This window comes from Fukomys damarensis, unplaced genomic scaffold, assembly GCF_012274545.1.
Source record: "Fukomys damarensis isolate Sample0158 unplaced genomic scaffold, DMR_v1.0_HiC HiC_scaffold_39, whole genome shotgun sequence".
Taxonomy (NCBI): Eukaryota; Metazoa; Chordata; class Mammalia; order Rodentia; family Bathyergidae; genus Fukomys; species Fukomys damarensis.
The window spans coordinates 50,220,857-50,244,643 of record NW_022900951.1 but is presented as its reverse complement, the minus strand read 5'-3'; the positions used below and the strand labels follow the sequence as shown (position 1 = coordinate 50,244,643).

Sequence of the window (23,787 nt, the reverse complement as noted above, 5' to 3'; positions counted from 1 at the left end):
TAGACAAGAGAAAGAAATAAAAGCAATAAAGATAGATAAGGAAAAATTTAAACTGTCATTATTTGCTGATGATATGATACTCTACATAGAAGACACAAAAAACTCTGCCAAAAGACTTCTGGGCTTAATTGACAGATTCACTAGAGTATCTGGATACAAGGTAAACACAAATCATTCGCTTCTTTTACAAAAATAATAGACTCACTGAGAGAGAAATTAGTGAAACAATTCCTTTCAAAATAGCATGATAAAATGAAATATCTAGGATTCAATCTAAAAGGAAGAATAAGACCTCTACTTTAAGAACTGCAGCACTGCAAAAAGAGATAGAAGATGATATAAGAAAATGGAAAGACATACCTTACTCCTGTGTAGGAAGAACCAATATAGTGAACATGACCATAATTCCATACTTCTATACAGATTCAATGCTATCCCTATTGAAATATCAACTGTACATTTCACAGAACTAGAGAAAACAATTAAAAATTCATTTGGAACCAGAAGAGACCTAGAATAGCTAAAGCCATTCAAGCAACAGAGTCATGGCAGGGTGTACCACAATGCCCGACTTGGAACTATACCACAAAGCCACTGTGTTGTATACAGCATGGTACTGGCAAATAAACTATCTCAAGGATCAGGGAAATAGATTAGAAGATGCAGAAACAACTCCAGACATACTCAGCTACCTCATCTTTGACAAAGGATTCAACCATCCTCATGGAGGATGATAACTGCTTCAATAAATGGTATTGGAAAAACTGGATTTCAGCCTGCCAAAGAGTTAAACTAGCCCCCATCTTTCATCATGCACTAAATTAAAATTTGAGGTGGATTAAAGTTCTGAATATTAAAACAGAAACACTAAACTTGCTGGAAGATAAGTTAGGGAGATCTCTCAAAGACACTGGCTTAGGGAAACACTTTATGAAGAAATCCTCAGTAGAATGGAAACTAGCAGAAAGAATCAACAACTGGGATCTCACCTTTTTATAAAGTTTTTGTACTGCAGGAGAAAGCATCAAGAGTGCTAAGAGACAACTTACAATGTGCGAAAAAAGTTGTACAAGGTGTTCCTTAGAGAAAGTTCTACTATCTAGAATATATAATGAACTAAAAAAATTCAGAGCACCCAAACATAAAGAGCCAAAAATGGGTATCTGAGGTGAATGGACATTTCTCAGACAAAGAAGTAAAAGCAGCAAATAAATATATGAAAAAATGTTTATCACTAGTCATTTGAGAGATACAGATGAAAATGATGTTGAGATTACACCACATCCCAGAAAGAATGGCTGCTATCAAGAAATCAACCAATAACAAATGCTGGTATGGGTGTTGGGACAAAGGAACCCTTCTTCATTGTTGGGAGTGCAGACTTGTGCAACCACTGTGGAAATCAATATGGAGATACCTTATCGAAGTAGGAATGGAAGTCCCATTTGACCCAGCCATTTTCCTGCTAGGTATCTTCCCAAAATAATTAAAAGAATCATACCACAATGAAGCATGCTCACCCATGTTTTTAGCAGTAAAGTTTGTAATAGCTAAAACTTGGAAACAGCCCAATTGCCCAAGAACTGGAGACTGGATAAAGAAGATGTGGTTTTTTAATAAAATGGAGTACTATTCAGCCAGAAAGAATGAGAAACTAGAGTCATTCATAGTTAAGTGGATGCATATTGAGGAGATACTCTTAAGTGAAATTACTAGGACACACACATGTAAATACTGTATTGTTACTCTGGTGTGATAATTTAAAAGTGTAAATAAGGGTAAAATATATAATTGATGTTTTGTAATATGAAGAAATGTTCTAAAAGCGTTGGGCAAATGGGAGGGGTAAGAAAAAGTTAAAAAGGGAAGAGAAATATAAGAGAAAAAAAAATGGAAAACTGGAATAGAAAATTGGAATAGGTAGTCTTTATCTAAACTTGATAAAGGCCATGTATGAAAAACCAACAGCCAACATCATAGTGAATGGTCAAAAACTGAAAACCTTCACACTAAAATCAGGAACAAGACAAGGATGTCCACTATTACCACTCCTGAACAATATAATGAACAATATAGATTTTGAAACATTAGCCTTAGCAATTAGATAAGAGAAAGAAATAAAAACAATAATGATAGGAAAGGAAAAATTTAAACTGTCATTATTTGCTGATTATATGATACTCTACATAGAAGACACAAAAATCCCTGCCAAAAGACTTCTAGACTTAATTAACAGATTCAGTAGAGTAGCTGGATACAAGGTAAACACTAAAACATCAATAGTCTTCTTATAAAAAAACAGACTCAGACTCGGTGAGAGTGAAATTAGGAAAACAATACCTTTCACAATAGCATCCAAGAAAGAATATATCTAGAAGTCAATGTGACAATGAAAACAAAAGACTTCTACATTGAGAGCTACAACACTCTGAAAAAAGACATTGAAGAGGATGTCAGAAAATGGAAAGATATCCCTTCTTCCTGGATAGGAAGAATCAATATAGTGAAAATGGCCATAGTATTTGTAATAGCTAAAACTTGGAAACAATACAAATGCCCATCAAATGGAGACTGGATAAAGGTGTGGTTTTTCTATAAAATAGAGTACTACTAAGCCATAAAGAATGAGAAACTAGAGACATTTATAGCTAAGTGGATGCACATTGAGGCCATATTCTTAAGTGAAATAAATAGAACACAATTGAATAAATACTGAATAGTTTCTCTGATGTGAAAATCTAAAGTATAAATAAGGTTCAAATGGTATAATTAATAGTGTGAAATAGTAAAAAAAAATGGCTAAAGGGGATATTGTAATGGGAGGGGAAAAGAAATAAGGGAAAAGAAAAAATGTAAAAAAAGTAAAAAATGGAAACAAAGTCATTTTAGATAGGGAAGAGTGAAGGGAGTGAAGGGAAGGCAGGGGTATGGAGAAAAAATAAGAACCAAGACATATCACGTAAAGGTACAAGATCCCAATGACATATGTAACTGTATTGTTTGCTTTAAATATACCAATAAACTTATGGAAAAAAATAAAAAGAAAATGGCCATAATTCTAAAACTGCTATACAGTTTCAATGCAATCCTTATTGAAATCCCAACAGTATATTTCTCAGAACTAGAGAAAACCATCCAAAAATTCATTTGGAACCAGAAGATAACTAGGATAGAAAAAGCAACTCTAGGCAACAAAGTCATGGCAGGGGGTATCACAGTCCCCAACTTGAAACTATACTACAAAGTTGCTGTGATAAAAGCAGCATGGTTCTGGCAAAGAAACGACCCAGGATCAGTGGAACAGATTAGAAGATGCAGAAACAACTCTTGACATGCTCAGCTACCTCATCTTTGACAAAGGAGTCAAACATCCTCACTGGAGGAAAGATAGTTTCTTCAATAAATGGTGTTGGACAAACTGGATTTCAACTTGTCAAAGATTAAAACTAGACCCCTATCATTCACCATGCAGTAAAGTAAAATCCAAGTGGATTAAAGCAGAAACACTAAAGTTTCTGGAAGATAATTTAAGTAGAACTCTTGAAGACATTGACATAGGAAAAGATTTAATGAACAAATCCTCAGTAGCACAGGAACTAGCACAAAGATTCAACAACTAGGATCTCATTTTATTAAAAAGCTTCTGCACTGCCAGAGAAATCACAAGCAGAGCTAAGAGACAACCCACAAAAACAATTTTGTGAGCTGTTCCTCAGACAAAGTTCTACTATCTTGAATACATAAAGAACAACAACAACAAAAAAATCAGATCCCCCACATATAGAGATCCAACTCCAAAATGGGATCTGAAAGGAATAGACATTTCTCAGACAAAGAAGTAAAGGCAGCAAATAAACATGTGAAAATATGTTCAACATCACTAGCCATTCAAGAGGTGCAGGTGGAAACAACACTGAGATTCCATTTCATCCCAGAAAGAATGGCTACTATCAAGAAATAAACCAATAACACATGCTGACAGGGTTGTGTGGAGATAGGAACCCTTCTTTATTGTTGGTGGGAGTGCAGACTGGTACAGTCAATGTGGAGATCAATGTGGAGATACCTCACACAACTAGGATTAAAAGTCCCATTTGACCCAGGTATTCTCCTGCTGAGTATCTTCCCAAAAGAATTAAAAGAATCATACCACTGCAATATATGCTTACCCATGTTTTTAGCAATACAGTTTGTAATAGGCAAAATTTGAAAACAGCCCAATTTCCCATCAACTGGAGACTGGATAAAATATATGTGTTTTTTGAATAATGGAGTATTACTCAGACATAAAGAAAGAGAAACTAGGGGCCAGAGATTTAGCTCAGTGATTCCACTGCCTGCTTCGCAAGTGCAAGGACCCAAGTTTGATCCCCAGTACTGAAAAAACAAAAACAAAAACAAAAACAAAAAAAGAAGAAAGAGAAACTTGAGTCATTTATAGCTAAGTGGATGCACATTGAGGCATAATCTTATGTGAAATTAATAAGTCACACATGTGCAAATATGAAATAGTTTCTCTGGTGTGGAAAACTAAAATTGTAAATAAGATTCAAAATATATAATTGATATTGTGTAATATGAAGAAATGGTCTAAAAGAGTAGAGTAAGTGTGGTAGGGAAAGATAAAAAGGGAAAAGAAAAAATATGCGAGTAAACAATATCTTTGTAAACATGGAAGGGCGGAGGGGCTGAAGGGAGGGCTGGAGAATGGGGAATAACAAGAACCAAGATAAGTCATGTAAAGGTACAAGATCACAATGATGAATGTAACTGTATTGTATACCTAAAATGTACCAATAAACTTAACAAAGATAAAATAAAAGAACCTATACTACAAAGACACCATGATAAAAATAGCATGGTACTGACAAAGAAACAGGATCAGTGGAATAGATTGGAAAATAGAGAAACAACTCCAGATGTACTTAGCTACCTCATCTTTGATGGAGGAGCCAACCATCCTCACTGGAGGAAAGATAGCCTCTTTAATAAATGGCGCTGCAACAACTGGATTTCAACCTGCCAAGGATTAAAAGTAGACCCATATTGTTCATCATGCATTAAAGTAAAATTTGAAGTGGATTAAAATCTAAATATCAAACCAATAAGGAGGGGAGGAGGGGGAGAAGGGTGGGCAAGGGTATGGGGAAAAATGCAAAGCAAGACCTGTCATGTAAAGGTCAAGATCCCAATGATGAATGTAACTGTACTGTATATCTAAAATGTACCAATAAACTCAATGAGAGAGAGAAAAAAATAAATATTAAAACAGAAATACTAAATTTGCTGGAAGACAAGTTAGGTAGAACTCTTGAAGACATTGTCATAGGAAAGGACTTTATGAACAAATCCTCAGTAGCATGGGAACTAGCACAAAGAATCAACAATTGGGATCACAACTTACTAAAAAGCTTGTGCACTGTAAGAGAAATCACCAATAGAGTCAAGAGATAACCTACAATGTGGGAAAAAAATTTTACCAGCTGCTCTCAAACAAAAGACTATTATCTAGAATATATAAAGAAATCAAAACAATCAGCCCCCCACACATATAAAGACCCAATTCAAAAATGGGCATCTGAAATGAACAGACAAAGAAGTAAAAGCAGCAAGTAAATATATGAAAAAATGTTCCACATCACTGGTCATTTGAGAGATGTAGATGAAAACAACCCTGAGATACCACCTCACCCCACAAAGAATGGCTGCTGTCAAGAAATCACACAATAACAAATGTTGTCGGTTTTGTGGGAAAGAAAAGAACCCTTCTCCATTGTTGGTGGGAGTGCGGACTGGTACAACCACTGTGGAAATCAATATGGAAATACCTCAAACAACTAGGATTAGAGGTCCCATTTGACCATGAAAACAACTGAGATACCACCTCACCCCACAAAGAATGGCTGCTGTCAAGAAATCACACAATAACAAATGTTGTCGGTTTTGTGGGAAAGAAAAGAACCCTTCTCCATTGTTGGTGGGAGTGCGGACTGGTACAACCACACTGGAAATCAATATGGAAATACCTCAAACAACTAGGATTAGAGGTCCCATTTGACCCAATTATTCCCCTGCTGGGTATCTTCCCCAAAGAATTAAAAGAATCATATCACAGTGATATATGCTCACCCATGTTTATAGTGGCACAGTTTATAGTAGCTAAAACTTGCAAACAACCCAATTGCCCATGAACTGGAGACTGGATAAAGAAGATGTGTTTTTTCTATAAAATGGAGTACTGCACAACCATACAGAATGAGAAACTAGAGTCATTTATAGCCTAATGGATGCATATTAAGTTATACTCTTAAGTGAAATAAATAGGACACACATGTTTAAACACTGAATAGTTTCTCTGGTGTGAAAAACTAAAAGTGTAAATAAAATTTATATTGATAATTGGTAATATGAAATAGGAAGAAAAGGTTTAAAGGAGTAGGAGAAGTGTGAAGGGTAGGGGAAAATAAAGAAGCAAAAAGAAAAAATATAAGAAAAGGAAAACATGGAAACAAATTCTTTGTAATTAGGGAAGCATGGAGGTGGTGAAGGGAGGGCAACAAAATTAGAAAAATGAGAACCAAGATATATCATTTAAAGGTATAAGATCTCACCAATAAACTTAATTTTTAAAAAAGCACGCATGTTTTTAACCTCAGAAGATAATTATATTATCTATATTCTTTAGAATTTCACTATCTTTTTGATAGCAAAACTTTCAGGAATTTCAAAATATTAACTATCTTATAAGAGAAAAACCTGTTTTTCATATTTTGTGGATAATTTTCTCACTCTACCCTTTCCAATGCACACACACACACACACACACACACACGTGCTCCCATGTGCATGTGCACATATAAACAGATGCCAACAACAAACACCAAAGTACCCACCTCTTTCTTTTAACATATCAGATATTTTCAGTGTCTGGTCTTTGTAGGCCTGAAGTTGATATCTGTAGTTTTTACCTGTGTAGTTTATCCATCTCAACATGGCTTTTATCCACGGTTGTTTGGGCACAAATGTCAAAAAGAGTCTCTATCCTTAGGAGAGGAAGATTCCAATAGAATCAAATGAGCAGAAGGCAATCTTACAGTGAAAACTTGATAAATTGACCTCTGAAACAGATTTTACGAACTCAAAGTTTGGTACTATACACAAGGAAGGAAGAAAGAGCTTTTTTGTTTGTTTGTTTGTTTGTTTTTTATTTTTTGAGACAGGGGTCTCATTATGTAGTTGAGACTGACCTGGAACTCACTACATAGCCCAGGCTTGTCTCGAACTCAGCGATCCTACTGCCTCAGCCTCCCGAGTGCTGGAATTATAGGTATGCGCCACCAGGCTGGGCTAAGAAAGAGCTTTGAATCTCAAAGACCTAGGAATATTTTCAATAATTGTACTAACCTGAGGTGTAATTTATAGAACACACTAACCTGTGACTAAGCTATAGGCCTAAGCAAATTTGTCATGTGATTGTAGATAAGACTCAATCTCCCCATGTTCAGTGGTGCATGCCTATAATCCCAGCACTTGGGAAGTTGAGGCAGGAGGATTGCCATGAATTTGAGACTCACTTGGTTTACATGGTGAGTTCAAGACAAGAATGAACTACATAGAGAGACCTGCCTCAAAAAAACAAATAAAATAAAACAAAATAGTCTCAAACAATATTAGCTAAATTATACTTGTTATTTTTAAACATATTTATGTAAATTATAAATAAAACTAAAAATACACAGGTGAAAGAATTTAAGAATTACTTTATCTAGAATTCATTAAGAAGTAGTCTGGGATTTGAAATGAGAACACAGTCTCACTGCAGAGGAGTAGACATTTTGATTTTCTCAGGAGCACTCTGTAGCCCTTCTCCATTTCCCCACCTCCCCCAGTCTTGCTACGGTTTCCATAACAACGGTTTGAACCTAAGCCAGTCTCTGTCACAGTAGAATGTGGGGGATCCTGAGTTGTGAATGGAGCACAGGGCTGGAGGTCAGATTCATTACACTGGGAAGAATAGGATTTGTCTGGTGCAACCTCTACATTAGTCATGCTTCTGCATATTTCGTGCACATTGAAAATGCTTTAATGATACAATTTCTGCAGAAGAATGAAAAAGAAAAAGAAGGGGTTTCTAGAGCTTTCACCACCTAAAAAAAATAAAATAATTGATGCATTCTAAGCACCAATGGTAAAAGCAACTTATGTTCTTATCGTTTTTTTTTGTTTACTACATATTAACATGTGTATACTTATGAATACAGATTGATGTATAGACCTGCATGTATTCACTCAGAGGCTTTATATTATGCATGTTCCTTGTTGCCATAGTTATCATGATGAAAGGATCAACTTTCTCTACTTTTATCTGCTCTGGAAAGGTCTTCTACAAATTGGACAGTTTTAGTGATTTATAAATGCAGTAACACTGCATTTGTGGGCAGACAAGAAAAAGCTCACAATTTGCATTTGATGGTCACTAAAAAAAAAGTTATCAGTAGCTTTCTTTCTGCTATACTGAGTGTCTTGAAGACAGGATGTATCTTATTAATCTTTCTGTTTCCTGTGTTAAGCCTCACATACAGTACATGCTCAATAAATATCTGTCAAATAGCTTATAAGATCCTCATGGAAGGAAGCACATTTGACCTTCCAAATTTTTCCTTTTCATGCATCTCTGAATAGCAGCTATTTCTGTGACTTGAAAGTTATTTGAATAGGCAAACAGGATAAGAAGCAGTGTTTTGGGCAGCAATAGACACATAATGGTGCAATGATGGAAATGTACACTAAAGGAGCTGCAAATCACCTACCAGGAAATGTGTGAAAAAGATGACAGAGATAGATGCTCCTGTGAAAATTCATAGTCATTATGAGAAATGTGGTATCTTGAAACCTGGCTATTTTCCTTCTTTGTGGAGATGTGATAAGAATCAGAATTTGCGATTAATCATTAAATGTATACTATTATTTGGATGCAATTTGAGTGTCCTCTAAAGGCCCTCAGCATGGCAATATTAGGAGGTGCTCTGGAGTTTAAGAGGTGGGGCCTATTTGGAGGTCATAGGTTTTTGAGGACATGCTTTTGAAATAAATTGTGATACCGTTCTTTTTGTCCATCTCTCTCTGCTCTGGTTGTAAATGTAAGTTATTTGTTCTGATATGCACTTCCTGCCATTGTTATCCTTGCCATGAAATGATACAGCCAAGAGGACACCTTTGTTAAGCATATCATATACCATTTGGATTCCAAAACTGTGAACTAAATAAACATTTTCCTTTAGTAAATTCCTTTTCTAAAATTACTCACTTCAGGTATCTCATTGTAGTAATGTAAACCTGATCATTATACCACATATCCTCAGAATGAAATCTTTCTAGAATATAGAAGATAATTAAGGGGATTAAAAGTATATCAGTCTTTGTTAGCTTTCCAGAAATCTAATCTTCACAACTGTTGTGTGTATAATCGTGTGCATGTGTGTGTACGTTTGTGTGTGTGAGAGAGAGACAGTGAGAGAGAGAGAGAGAGAGAGAACTGAAACATGATGTAGCAATGGAAAAGGTCAAATAAATATACAAATATGACATAATTCCAAGAATTTTCTAAATTTGCTGAGCTAGTTTGGCTATCAGGACTGATAATTAACACAAAGAAGAAACAAGTATTTATAAGATGAACCAATTCTGCTCTTTTTTTGTGTGCCTCATAGGCAAACAGCTATCTCAAGATGAAGCTAAATAGTTTCTTCCCAGCCACTGGATGCCAGAAATTCATTGACATGGATGATGAATGCAAACTTTGTACTTTGTATGAGAAACATATGGCCACTGAAGCTGCATTCTTGGGTGAAGGCTGCAAGGGTTATATGGTCTGAATCAGTGGTGGAAATGAAAAACAAGTTTTCCCCATAAAGAGAGGGTCTTGATCGATGATCTTGCATGCCTCCTATTGAGTAAGGGGCATTCCTATTGTAGGCTACAGAGAACTGGGAAAACAAAGCACAAATCTTTTTGTGGTTACATTGTGGATGCCAATCTGAGAGTTCTTAACTTGGCTATTACAAAAAAAAGAGAGAAACTATTCCTGGATTGACTGGTAATACTACGCCTTGTCATCTGGGGCCCAAAAGAGCTAGGAGAATTGACAAACTTCAATCTCTCTACAGGCAATAGTGACTGCTAACATATTGTCAAAAATCTCTTAAACAAGGAAGGTAAGAAATCCAGTACCAAAGTATCCAAGATTCAGTATCCTGACACTTCACATGTTCTGAAATGCAAAATGTGGCACCATATTGCTCCAAAGAAACAATATACCAAGAAAAATAATGAAAAGGCTGCTGAACATGCTGAACTTTTTGACAAGAAAATGAAAGACTCCAAAGAAAAATTCCAGGAACAAACTGCCAAGACAGAGGGCTGGGGATGTGGCTCAGTGGTGCCGTGCCTGACTGACAAGCATAAGGTCCTGAGTTTCATTCTTGTACTAGGAAAACAAAAACAAAAACAAAAATAAAAAACAAATAAGCAAACAAACAAAACCAGCAAAACCCAAAATAAAACCTGCCAAGACACACAGACTTTTCTCTCTGAGGACTTGATTTCTGAGTCCAGTCAAAATTACAACTGTTTAAGAGTAAAAAATAAGATCAAAAATAAAAACTTTATTTATTTTTCATTGGTAAACTAACTAGAGAATGGAAGTAAGCGTGGGCTATAGAAAAGGGATATATACACACTGCAATTCAGTAGCAGACAAAGTTTATGACATATATCCAACAGTGATATTCTTTAACTTTAGAGGGTGATATTGCTATCATAGTGAAAGCAGTGTCTAGAACATAGGCCTACTTTGGGAGATGAGTGGATGGAGAAAAAATTTTTGTATAAAACACTTATTTCCATTTAAGAAAGGCATGAAATAGTTGAGGTAAAATGAATACAGTTTTTCTTTTTAAACTAATTTTATTGGTACATTTTAGGTATGCAATATAATGACATTCATCATTGGAAATTTGTACCTTTACATAATCTACCTTGATTTTTATTTTTCCCCATTCCCCTGCCCTCCCTTTATCCCTTCCACCTTTCACTATTTACAAAGACTTTAAATTTTTTTTTCATTTTGTCATATTAATTCCATTCCCTTCTTTCCTTCCCCTTCCCCTTTGGACCTTTTCTTCCTATTTTGTAACAGCTTTTCTCATTATGAATTTTTTTTTTCTGGGGAGTGAACTTGGGATCTTGTGCTTGTCAGGCAGGAGGTGGCACCACTGAGCTAAATCCTGGGACCTTTTCTTAATGATCTAAACAAAATTAAATACAATAAAGAATTTTCATGGAGATACCTCAAAGAACTAGGATTAGAGGCTCCATTTGACCCAGCCATCCCTCTGGTGGGTAGCTTTCCAAAAGAATTAAAAGAATCATCACAGTGATATATATATACCTACACCTATGTTTATAGCGGCACAGTTCGTAATAGCTAAAATTTGGAAATAGCCCATGTGCCCATTAGTTGGAGACTGCATAAAGATGTGGTTTTTCTATAAAATGGAATACTACTCGGCCATAAAGAATTAGAAATTAGAGTAATTCATAGGAAAATGGATGCATATTGAGGATATACTCTTAAGTGAAAAAAGTCACACATGTGTAAATACCAAACAGTTTCTCTGGTGTGAAAAACTATAATTGTATATAAGATCATAATGGTATAATTGACAGTGTGAAATAGGAAGAAAAGTGCTAAAGGTGTAGGGGAAGTGGAAAGGGTAGGGGAAAGTAAATAAGGGAAAAGAAAAAATATGAGAAAAGGGAAAAATGGAAATAAAGTTTTTGTAAATAGGAAAGGGAGGAGGGGGTGAAGGGAGGGCAGGGGTAAGGGGAATAATGAGAACCAAGACCTGTCACGTAAAGGTACAAGATCCCCATGATGAATGTACCTGTACTGTATACCTAAAATGTACCAATAAACTCAATGAGAAAAAAAGTATAACAATTACATATATGATAAAAATAAGGAATTTTCACAAAAATGGAAAAAAAGAAGCCAATTTAATAAATTTATTTCCCAATTCGGCCATCTTAAAAAACAATCATCCCTGACCCCATATTTTCTTCCTTTTTCTTTTTTCTGTAGGGGGATTACAGTAAGGGGTTGAATGGAGCTGTAGGAGTGGTCTCAGAGTTTGAGAGTCAGGAATGTGAATTTACTCACCATCAGTTCTTTTTGGGGTGTGTGTGTGTGTGTGTGTGTGTGTGTGTATCTGTACTTGTAACTGGTGATTGAACCAGATCTAGAGAGTTAATGTGTAGCACATCATTAATACAGTTTAAGGCAATAAAAACTTAGCAGAACCAAATTGGGATTATTATTATGTAATTTAATCCTATATTCTAGGCTAACAATGGACTCTTTCCTATATTTTGTTTGCTGTAATAAACTTCATACAACTTTGCTTTATAGTATTACATAAAAATTGCTTTGCTTTTGCATCAGGAAACCAAACAAAGAAAAGCCACCTGCACAACTTTAGAGCAAAACTTGCCTGTGTTAGTAGTAATCAGGGTTTCTCATAATAAAAGATATACCTCAAAAGAAGCCTTATTTGTATTTGGCTCTACAAGGGTAACTAATGAGCTCTATGTTTTAGTGCCTGAAGCCTTTCACTGAAAGCTAAAATCCAAGTAATAGAACTCCCATACTGAGTATAAATTTTACTACAATAAAAAGTCAAAATCATGCTGATATTTTTGTCCCCTCTTCTAATAGTCTCATATTTCACAGAAAGTGAAACATGTGAAACTCTGTAAAAACACCAAAATGTGCTAGTCACTTAGAATTTAGGAGCAGCCCTAAGTCTATAAACCTTCTTTAATGTGAGTAAACAGCCAGGGATTTAGCTCAGTGGCACAGCACCTGCCTGCAAGTGCGATGTCCTAAGTTCGATCCCTGGTACAAAACAAAGAAAAAATAGAGGAAACTATAAAAACTTAAAATTTCAGAAAACATATATTCATAGATTCAATGAGAAAAATTAAAAGACCAATAAAAAGGCACTAAAAATGTAATGTATCAAAAATTCCTTTATTTACCTCACTTGCGGTTTAGCATTAACATATGAAATAATCAAGGTAAATATTTTTTCTAGTGCCTAAAAAAGAAAACTGAGGCCCTGAAATATGTGATTTATTCCAAGACATAAAATTCCAGAGTTGGAATATGGGTTTTCAATTTTTTTATTTTTTTGCAGTGTTTGGAATTGTATTTCATTCAGGATTTTGCATACTTTGTAAGTGCTATACCACTAAACTACAGCCCCTGGCCCTAGAATATAAATTCTAATCCCTAGTACACTTTTTCTTCTGCTTCTGGACTGCATCTGTTACAAATTATTTATTCATTCAACTATTCATGAACTTTTGACAAATAAATCTGCTAGGAATATTTGTACATGAATCTTTATATGAACATTTTTTTTCATTTTCTTGGTTAAATACATAATTTTTTTTTGGTACAAGGGTCAAACTCGGGACCTTGTGCTTGCTAGGCAAGCAGAAGAACCACTGAGCCACATCCCAGGCCCCTAAATACATAAAAATTTAATGACTTGTTCAGGATACTGTTAGTTTTATGTTTAACTTTTTAAAGAAGCTGCCAAACTGTTTTCCAATGTAATTGTATTAATTTACATTTCTACCTACAGCGGATCTAGAAATTCTATTTGTTCTATATCATTGCTAACATTTCATACACTAAGTTTCTGGGTTTTTTTTTTGTTGTTGTTTGTTTCTTTAGCCATTCTAATGGGTGTATAGTGGTATTTCATTGTGCCTTTAATTTATATTTTCTAATGACTAATGATATTAAATATCTTTTCTTGTGATTTTTTTTGCCATTACTATCTCTTTTTAAGATGCAGTGTTAATTTATTGTTTTTTTTTTTTGATAGGGGGGGATAGAACTCAGGACCTTGTGCTTGCAAGGCAGGTGCAGCATCACTGAGCTAAATCCCAGGCCCTCCCTTTTTAAAAATCAGGTTGTTTTCCAGGAACAAGGGGAAAAATGAGAACCAAGACCTTTCATGTAAAGGTACAAGATCCCAATAATGAATGTAACTGTACTGTACTGTATACCTAAAGTGTACCAATAAACTAAAAAAAATCAGGTTGTTTTCTTATTATTGAGTTTTCACAAAAGTTTTACTGAAATGCATTTAATAACATGAAATTCACTCATTTAAAAAGTACACAATTCAGTAAGTTTCAATATACTAATTTGTGTAACCATTTTGACTAATTTCAAAAAGATTTTTTTTTCGTGACAAAAGACACTTACACTCATTTTCTATTATCTAGTTTTGGTCATTTTTTATGTATACCATATAAAGTATGTTTTCAAATCCCACTTTCCCAGGGATTGCTTATAAAGCCTTTAAATTTAACCACAGAGTATCTGAAGTTTATTTTAAAACTAACCAGTCTGTAGGGCCATAAAAGACAGCTGATGTGAATGGCTGAGAAGAGCGTATTTAAGGGGATCCGCTAGGGTGGCAGAGTAGACACTGAGAGTGAAGTGTAGCCTCTCTGGTACCTGAAATCAAGATATCTGGAAGACAACAATTTAGTGAAGAGAATGAAAGAGATAGATAGTCTGAGAATTGGAAGGGAACTGATGGGAATGCTGGAAACTGTGGAGAAGCTGGAGACACAGCATAGTGTAGAGGAAGGAAAAAGGCAGTCTGGAAGGCTCACCTTAGCTCCCAAGGAGGGGTATCTGCCTCCATTACAGACAGTTAACTCAGACAAAAATTAATAATCTGCAACAATGCATAAAATTCTAATAAGATTACTGACATTTAGAAATGGGAAGAAAGGAGCTAAAGGTGTAGGGAAGGTGTGATGCGTAGGGGAAGAACAAAAAGGGAAAAGAAAAAAATGTGAGAGAATGAAAAGATGAAAATAAAGTGTTTGTAGATGGGGAGGGGAGGAGGGGGTGAAGGGAGGGCAGAAGTAAGGGGAAAAAATGAGAATCAAGACTTGCCTTGTAGAGGTACATGATCCCAACAATGAATGTAACTGTACTGTATCCCTAAAATGTACCAATAAACTCAATAAAATTAATAAATAAAAAAAGATGTACTAATAAAAAATAAAAAAGAATCAGGTACTATAAAAAAAAATTAATAGGCAGTCAGAGAAGGATCAGGCCCTAGAGGGAATCTGTGGAGATGAGACACATCAAGTTTGTGGTTGAAGGTGAATCCAAGGAGAGCCACACCTCAAGAGGAAGGCATGATATTCAGTCCTGTAAATCTCCTTAGAGACAAACAGCTTAAGATGATACTGGAATTTGCACCACTAGGTCTTGTGAGCCCACATAGATATCAGATGTGACCAGAACATCTGAACTTATACACCCATCCCATTTCAGGAATGCTTTGTTCTTTCTGTTAAATTATAAATAGGCCAAAGTTAATGATAGCACATATATCTTTACTACATGCCTTGCTTTCCTGTTGGACTAATAGTAGTTAAGCAAATATACTTGTAATCCTATAGGTTTGACCCATAGTTGCCCAAGTTGTGATTCTGCTGTATAAATTGTCCTTGAAAAAAAGACATCATGGCCACCCACTCAGGTCCCGTCCTGGAAATCTAGGAGTTTGTAGTTCCAATAAAACTCTCCTAAAACCCTTCTTTGATTTTTCTTCATTCCTTGATAGTGCGAGACCACTAACTTTGACAACTAACAGGTTGAGATTTATTTTTCCCTGCCATGCCTCCAGTAATGAAGGGGTAAGCGTGGTTCCAGGAAGAGATAATGGACCTGGCTGGCACTGCCAGCCCCAGGAGAAGCCCACAGCTATTATAAAATTAAAAAAAAAACCTGTGGCATTTTATTCTGAAAGTGATTCATTTTGCAAGGCAGGAAAAAGACTTTCTTTTGCAAGTTTGGACGGAGGTCCAGTACATCATTCACTGTATCTGAGAGGGCTATATTGGGAGCCATTTTGGGAATGGCTAAATTGTTTGGGACTGAGTTTCAGGTGTCACCCTGCCACAGGACTTGGAGAAAGATGGATATGGGAAACAGTCTTAGATTGGGAGTGGGCTGTATATAGAACCCCTGAAAGCTTCATTTGGCCAGGAGGGATATGGGTGTCCTTCCACTGAGGTATGAAGCTAGGCCTGGCATATGTGTCTTTCAGAGGTGGTTGGGTGTGAAAGGTTGGCATTAAGTTCAGTGATTGGGATGAACCCTGGCCTTGATGCCTACATCAGGCACAGAGACAAATGGTCTGTTTGCTTTCACCATCTACCAATAAGAACAAGGACATGTCTCAGCTCAGACAGTCACCACAACCTGGAGTGTACAAACAGATGGACCTCAGGAGCAGCAGTAGGTACCTCATAAACTCACAAGCCATAGAACTAGGCAGAGAAAACTATGACTTGAGTTGCACAGAGGAACATGAGAAACTGCCAAAGTGACTATAGCCTTAGGATAGACACCGGTGACCTACTACACCCAGTGGAAAATGCAGGGCAGGATCCAGCATTCACACAGAAAAATATACATTTGGATACAAAGTAAGTTTTAGCAGTGACTTATTTACCATCTCCCATGTCTACTGTATTTCAAGACTGCAGACCTTAGAAAGAAAAATCCATTAAAAAACATGGAGGGATTTTCTTTTTTTTTACTCATTTCCTTTCCCATTTGTTCTTTGGAGTTTGTTTCTTTTTTCAAAAGTTAATGTTATTGGTACATTTCAGGTATACAATATAATGACATTCATTATTGGAGATTTGTACCTTTATATAATAGATCACGGTTCTCTATTTACAAAGAATTTGTTTCCAGTTTTTCATTTTCTCATGTTAATTTTTTCCCTTCTTTCCTTTCCCCTGACCCTCCCCCCCATTTCAGATATCTATCTGACACAGATTAGTAGAATCCATCAAGGAAAAATTTCAAAATTCAGCAGTACAAAAGGAAATTTTAATCCAAAAAGTAATTCATAGACTAAAAATTGAAACATAGAAAACAATATTCCGTGCAACAGGAACTGAAAAACAAGCAGAAGTGGTTATCTTATATTCAGACAAACTGAAATTCAAGCTAAATTGATCAGAAGAAGCAAAGAAAGCCACTGTATATTGGTTCAAGGAATAATTAAACAGGAAGAAGTAACACTTATAAGCACACATGAACTGAACACAGGCATATGCAACTTTAAAAAACAAACATTTGTGGATGTAAAATAGATAAACATCAATGCAATTATAGTGAGAGACCTCAATATCATACTGTCACAACAGATGAATGGAACAAAATATGAACAATGAAATATGAGTGTTGAACTACACATTTGAACAAATGAACTTAAAAGAACCTATAGGATATTCCACTCAACAACAGTAGAATTCACATTATTTTGAGCAGCACATGGAACTTTCTCCAAAAGAGATCACATACTAGACCACAAAGCATGTTTTAACTAAATACAAAAGAATCGGAATTATCCCGCATATATTACCAGATCATAGTGAAATGAAGCTAGAAATCCATGGTTAAAAAGCACAGTAATCATGAAAACCCATAGAAAATTAAGTACCATACTCTTGAATAATTACTGGTTTACAGAAGATATAAAGAAAGAATGTATACAATTTCTAGATCAAACCATAATGCCAATACAACATATCAGAACATATGGGATACAATAAAAATAGACCTAAGAGGGAAGTATATAGCTGTAAATGCCCACATCAGAAAAATAGAGCAAACCCAAATAAAGAATGTAATGATGGATGCACCTCAAGGTCATAGAAAAACAAGAACAAAGCTTATACAAAGAAGGAAATTGTACAGATCACAAAAATAATTAAAGAAATTGAGATAAAATATAAAAAGAAAACAATTAAAGAGTTGGATCTCCATAAGAATAAAATGAGTAGATAAAAACTTTTCCAATCATACCAAAAAGGGAAGAAAAGACCCAAATCAATCCAATTAGAAATGAAGAGGATGGAATCACAACACGCGCTACTGAAATCCAGAGTATAAGTAACTACATTGGAAACCTATACTATAATGAGTTGGAGAATAAAAAGAAATACATAAATTACTAGATAAATGTGAAATACCAAAACTGAACCAACAATATATGAAAATCCTGAATTACCCAATAATAGAAAATGAAATTACAGCAGTAATAAAAAACCTATCAAGAAAAGCCCAGGACCCAATGGATTCACCTCTGAATTCTACAAGAACTTCAGGGAAGATATAAAGCCACTAGTCCTCAAATTCTTTAATAAAATGGAAAAAGGAGTACTTCTGAAGTCACTGCTTGTACCTACCATTATCATGATTCCAAAAACAGACAAGGAAGCAATCAAAAAAGAGAACTAGAGGCCATTTGATTTAATGAACATAGATGCAAAAATCCTCGAGGCACTGCTAAACAGAATGCAAAAAAAATCATCAAAAAGATCATACATCATGACCAAGTAGGCTTCATCCTAGAGATGAAGGATTTTTTAAACAAACACAAATCATTAAATGGAATACATCACATAAAGAGAAACAAGAAAAAAATCTCATGGTCATCTCAGTAGATGCAGAAAAAATTTGACAAAATCCAACATCCACTCATGATAAAATCTCTGAAAAAAGAGAGTAGGAATAATCTCAATATGATAAAAGCTATTTTTTATTTTTATTGAGTTTATTGGTACTTTTAAAGTATACAGTACAGTTACATTTATCATTGGGATCTTGTACCTTTACATGACAGGTCTTGGTTCTCATTTTTTCCCCATACCCACGCCCTCCCTTCACCCACTCCACCCTCTATTTACAAAGACTTTGTTTCCATTTTTTTCTTGATAAAAGCTATTAATGACAAACCTAAAGACAACATTTTATTAAATGGGGAAAAGCTAAAAACTTTCCCTTTTAAATCAGGAAAGACATGAGGATATCCACTATCACTATTCCTGTTCAACACAGTGCTCGAATACTAGCCAGAACAATCAGGAAATAGAAAGAAGTGAAAGGGATATGTATAGGACAGGAAGAACTCAAATTATCACTATTTACAAATGATATAATCCTCTACATTGAAGATGCAAAAAAATCCATTGAATATACCTAGAATTAATAACCAAATCCAGTAATATAGCAGGATATAAAATCAACACAGAGAAAACAGTAGCATCCCTGTACACAATAATGAGCTAATTGAGAATAAAACTAGGAAAACAATGTATTAATTCACAATAGCACTAAAGAATACTAGGAAATTAACCTACCAAGGAAGTGAAAGACCTTTGCAACATAAAATACACTGTTCTGAACAAGATCACAGAAGACATGAGAAAATGGAAAGGTACCCCTGTTCTTGGATAGGCAAAATTAATATTTTCAAAAATGTGATGTACAGATATAATACAATCCTACTTAATATCTGAGCAGCAATCCTTACAGTAATAGAGAACACAATCCTAAAATTCCTATGGAATGATAACAGACCCAGAATCACAAAAGCAATCCTGAGCAACAAGAAGAAAGCAAGGAGTAATCACAATCCTGGGCTTCAAGTTATAAAAAGTTACAGTTATAAAACAGCATAACACTAGCACAAAAACGGACACATGGATCAGTGGAACATAATAGAGGACACAGAAATAACTTCAGGCACATTCAGCCATGATCTTTCATAAATGGGCCAAAAATATATTCTGGAGGAAATATAGCTTCTTTAACAAATGGTGCTGGAAAAACTTGCTATTCACACAAAGAACATTGAATCTAGACTCATATCTCTCACCACGTACTAAACTAATAAAAATGGATCAAAATCTAAATGTTAAAACAGAAATACCTAGTTTTTAGGAGCTAAAACATATAAAACTGTTAAAGATATAGGTATAGGCAAGAACTTTCTGTAAAGAACCCTAGTTGCACCAAAGTTAGTATCAAGAACCAACAAAAGGGATCATACCAAGTTAAAAAGCTATTCACAACAAAGGAAACAAACAGCAAAGTGAAGAGACAACCTTAAAAATGGAAAAAACTGCCAGCCATTCCTTGTACAGAGGACAAACATCTGGAATATATAAAGAACTTAAAAAATTATATCTTCCAATACAAAAGACCCAATAAAAATGGGCTACTAAAATTAATAGATACTTTTCAGAAAAATAAGAGCACGTAGTCAAGAAATATATGAAAAATGTCCATTATCTCTGGTCATTAGAGAAGTGTGAATTAAAACAACCCTGAATTTCATCTTAGTCTGGAAAGAATGGTTATCATTAAGAAATCAAATAATAAATTCTGGTGAGGTTGTAGGGGAAAATGTACCTTCTACATTGTTGGTGGGAATGCAAGCTAGTACAACTACTATGGAAATCAGTATGGAAAATCCCAAAACCTTAAACTGAAAATTCCAATCTATACAGGTATTCCACTTCTAGGTACAGTACCTCCCTGAAAGAGTTAAGGATATCATATTATATGCATAACTACATACCCCTGTTCCTAGCAGCACAATTCATATTAGCTAAATCTTGAAAACAACTTACATGACCACCAACAGATGAGTGGATAAAGAAAATGGGGCATTCATACACAATGGAGTAGTACTCTGCCATAAAGAAAAATAAATGACTTACTTGTAGGAAAATGGATGCACCTTGAGACTGAAATGTTAAGCAAAATAAATCAGAGACACAAATTTAAGTATCACAGAATGTCTCTTAAGTAATCCAAAATATTAATAAATTACATAGCAAAATAAAACATAATAGTAAACAGAAAGATATATCTTTTGCAAAAGGAAATGAGACCAAGAGATAGAGAGGGAAGGGAAAGGAGATTAGAAAAAAAGAAGTAAGTTCTGCTGTGTACATATACTAAGAATGAATGTAATCATTACGTACTGGAAATATGCACTAAAAATAAAAATAAAACTATTTCAGAGAGAAATTTGTAATTTTACAATGTGATACATTTAAAACCACAATTGTTTATTAAATAGCAAGAAAACTTGCCTCACATTTAAATCTAGGAGTAACTGATTTTTAAAAACATTGCTTTTAAACAACTATTCATTGGCTAGTGTTCTACTTTAGGAGAAGCAGTGAAAATACAGACTCCAAACCTTTTTATAAATAATAAATATTGCTATATTCTCCTTGGTTGGAAAATAATGGTAAATTTTCCAAAAAATATATTTTATTATATATCTATCATGTAAACTTTGAAGTCTTATGAACTTTTAAAATGTTGAGAAGGGCATATTAACCCATGAATTCTGCTTTAACTGCTGTGCTAAGAAATGAGTTAATATTTGACATGAAGACTGATGAAGCACATGTAGATTTGTTACAGTATTCAGTACTTCTGCATATTCTTGTTACAGTGATAATCAGCAGGTGAAGTAGAAGAGTAATTTAAAAGAATTATAAATATACTAAAAGTTTCTATTAGACTGGGCTTTAATAAACATTACTGATAAGACAATAAAAAGTTTAACTCTATCGCTAGAGGACAGAAGAAGCTATTTTAATAGAAATAAAAGAAAGACCAAGAGAGAATAAGTTTTACATTGATTAATGTTTATTAGAAAAGGGGTTTCCTAAACAGGGTGCAAAAAGAAAACCCAGTAGGATACAGAAAGATTTATAATAGGAGTTTTTATATTTACTTTTTATCTTTTACTTTGAACATTTCTATTTTTACATGTTATAATGTAAATAATATGGTAATATAGTAGTACACATATATACTTATACACATAGATGTAAATGTATAAAATATGGATGTATAATTAAAATTAATATTATTGTTCAGAAATATAAATAAAAGGAAATCGGTATGAGAGCACAGGCCAAGAATTTTTTACTGATTAGGACAGGTAATAAAAAGAAGTTTTGAAATGAGAAAAAAGGAGCTAAAGGTGTAGGGAAGGTGGGATGGGTAGCGGAAGGGTAATAAGGGAAAAGAAAAAAATGTGAGAGAATGAAAAGATGGAAATAAAGTGTTTGTAGATGGGGAGGGGAGGAGGGGGTGAAGGGAGGGTAGGGGTAAGGGGAAAAAACGAGAATCAAGACTTGTCATGTAGAGGTACAAGATCCCAACAATGAATGTAACTGAACTGTATACCTAAAATGTATCAATGAACTCAATTAAAGCTGAAAAAAAAGAAGTTTTGAGAAAACTGGATTACAACATGGTTCTTATTTGAACTAAAGTGGCTTGCAGGATTTATAAATGGGTTAGCTTCTTTTTGATGCTATCTATTGTTCTCCAATCCTAACCAACTGCAGTTGAATAGTTCCTATTAATAGCCATGATATTGGAGAATAGAACATGGAAAAATTCAAATTGAATGCCTTGCTGATATTGGAGAATGACATATTTACATGAAAGGAAGCCATGTCTTTTTCAAAAATTTAAACTGATATTAAAATCAGGACAGGGGAATGTAGATAAAATTCTTTACAAATTTAGACTTGGGCTTTCAAGTTAAATACTTAGTGTTTCAGGTTAAAACTCCTCTAATTCCTCCAAGATCCAAGTGAAAGTAAGAAAGAAACCAAACTCAGAAAAATGTATATTATGAATTAAATATTTATTGTTCCACTAGAGTTTAGGTGTTGAAGGCTATAGCTACCACCTGATGGCATTGTCGGGGGTGAAGGAACCATTAGATCAGGCCTAGTGGGAGGAGGTTAGGTCACTGGGAGATGTACCTTTGAAGGGAATACTGGGATTCAGACTATTTCTTTTCTTCCCAGCTGCCATCAGTTGAGCAGCAAAAAGATTTGCTTGAGAACATGCTCCCCATCACAATGCTCTGCCTATCCACAAGTCTGGTGACAGGGCCAAATGACCATGAGCTGAAACCTCTGAAACCATGAATCAAAATAAATCTTTCCTCCTTTCCAGTTGATTATTTCAGGTATTTTTCACAGTAATGAAAATTTGAATTAAATAGTTGAACAAATATAGAACTATTTTCAACCACAGTATTCCTCATAGGAAAAATAGTAATGGAAAGTGAAAACATGTGGATGAAGATTGAGTACGGATAGGCAAAGCAAGAGACTAAAAGGAGAAGGTGAAAAAGTAAAAAGAGTCAACAAAAGGCCAATAACATGTCAAGAATAAGTTAGTACATATCAGTTATAACCATCAATGTCAATGGCTTCAACTCACCAATCAAGAGAAATAAATTGGCAAAATGGAATAAGAAGCAAAATCCAACAATATGTTGTATAGAAGAAACACACCTAGTACAAAAAGAAGCCCATAGACTGAAAGTGAAAAGATAGAAAACAATTCTCCATGTGACAGGAGCCCAGAAAAAAATAGGGATAGCAATCTTATTTGCAGACAAAGCAAATTTCAAATCAAAACTGATTCTAGTATTATAGATGCAGGACAGTACTGTATCATACCTCTGTGAATGTAAAATATCTTGTACCTGCTTTATGATACATAGTAGTGACCGTGCTTTATCAGAGCAATATTTAATGTTATTACTCTAGAATGTTCTCTTTCCAGATGATGATAAAGATGGTAATAAAATAAATGGTGCCAGGTACCACAACAGCAACAGAACTTTGCTGTTTTCTGGATATTAATCTTTTTTTTAATGGAATGTGCTGAATGTCTATAATTTTGTTCAGGTGACTGCAGAACCTGGAAAAGCTGTTGCTGCTATCAATGCATAACATACTGCTATTATTAGTCTCTCTCTCTCT

At 34.7% G+C, this 23,787-nt stretch overlaps 1 protein-coding gene and 1 pseudogene across 5 annotated transcripts in view; one reads left to right on the top strand and one right to left on the bottom strand.

The window, feature by feature from the left end:
* The window catches only part of Zc3h12b (zinc finger CCCH-type containing 12B), a 402,674-nt gene that overhangs the window by 106,054 nt on the left and 272,833 nt on the right, over window positions 1-23,787 (bottom strand). The window lies entirely within an intron of this gene.
* LOC104867785 overlaps window positions 9,729-23,787 on the top strand; it is a 29,073-nt pseudogene continuing 15,014 nt past the window's right edge.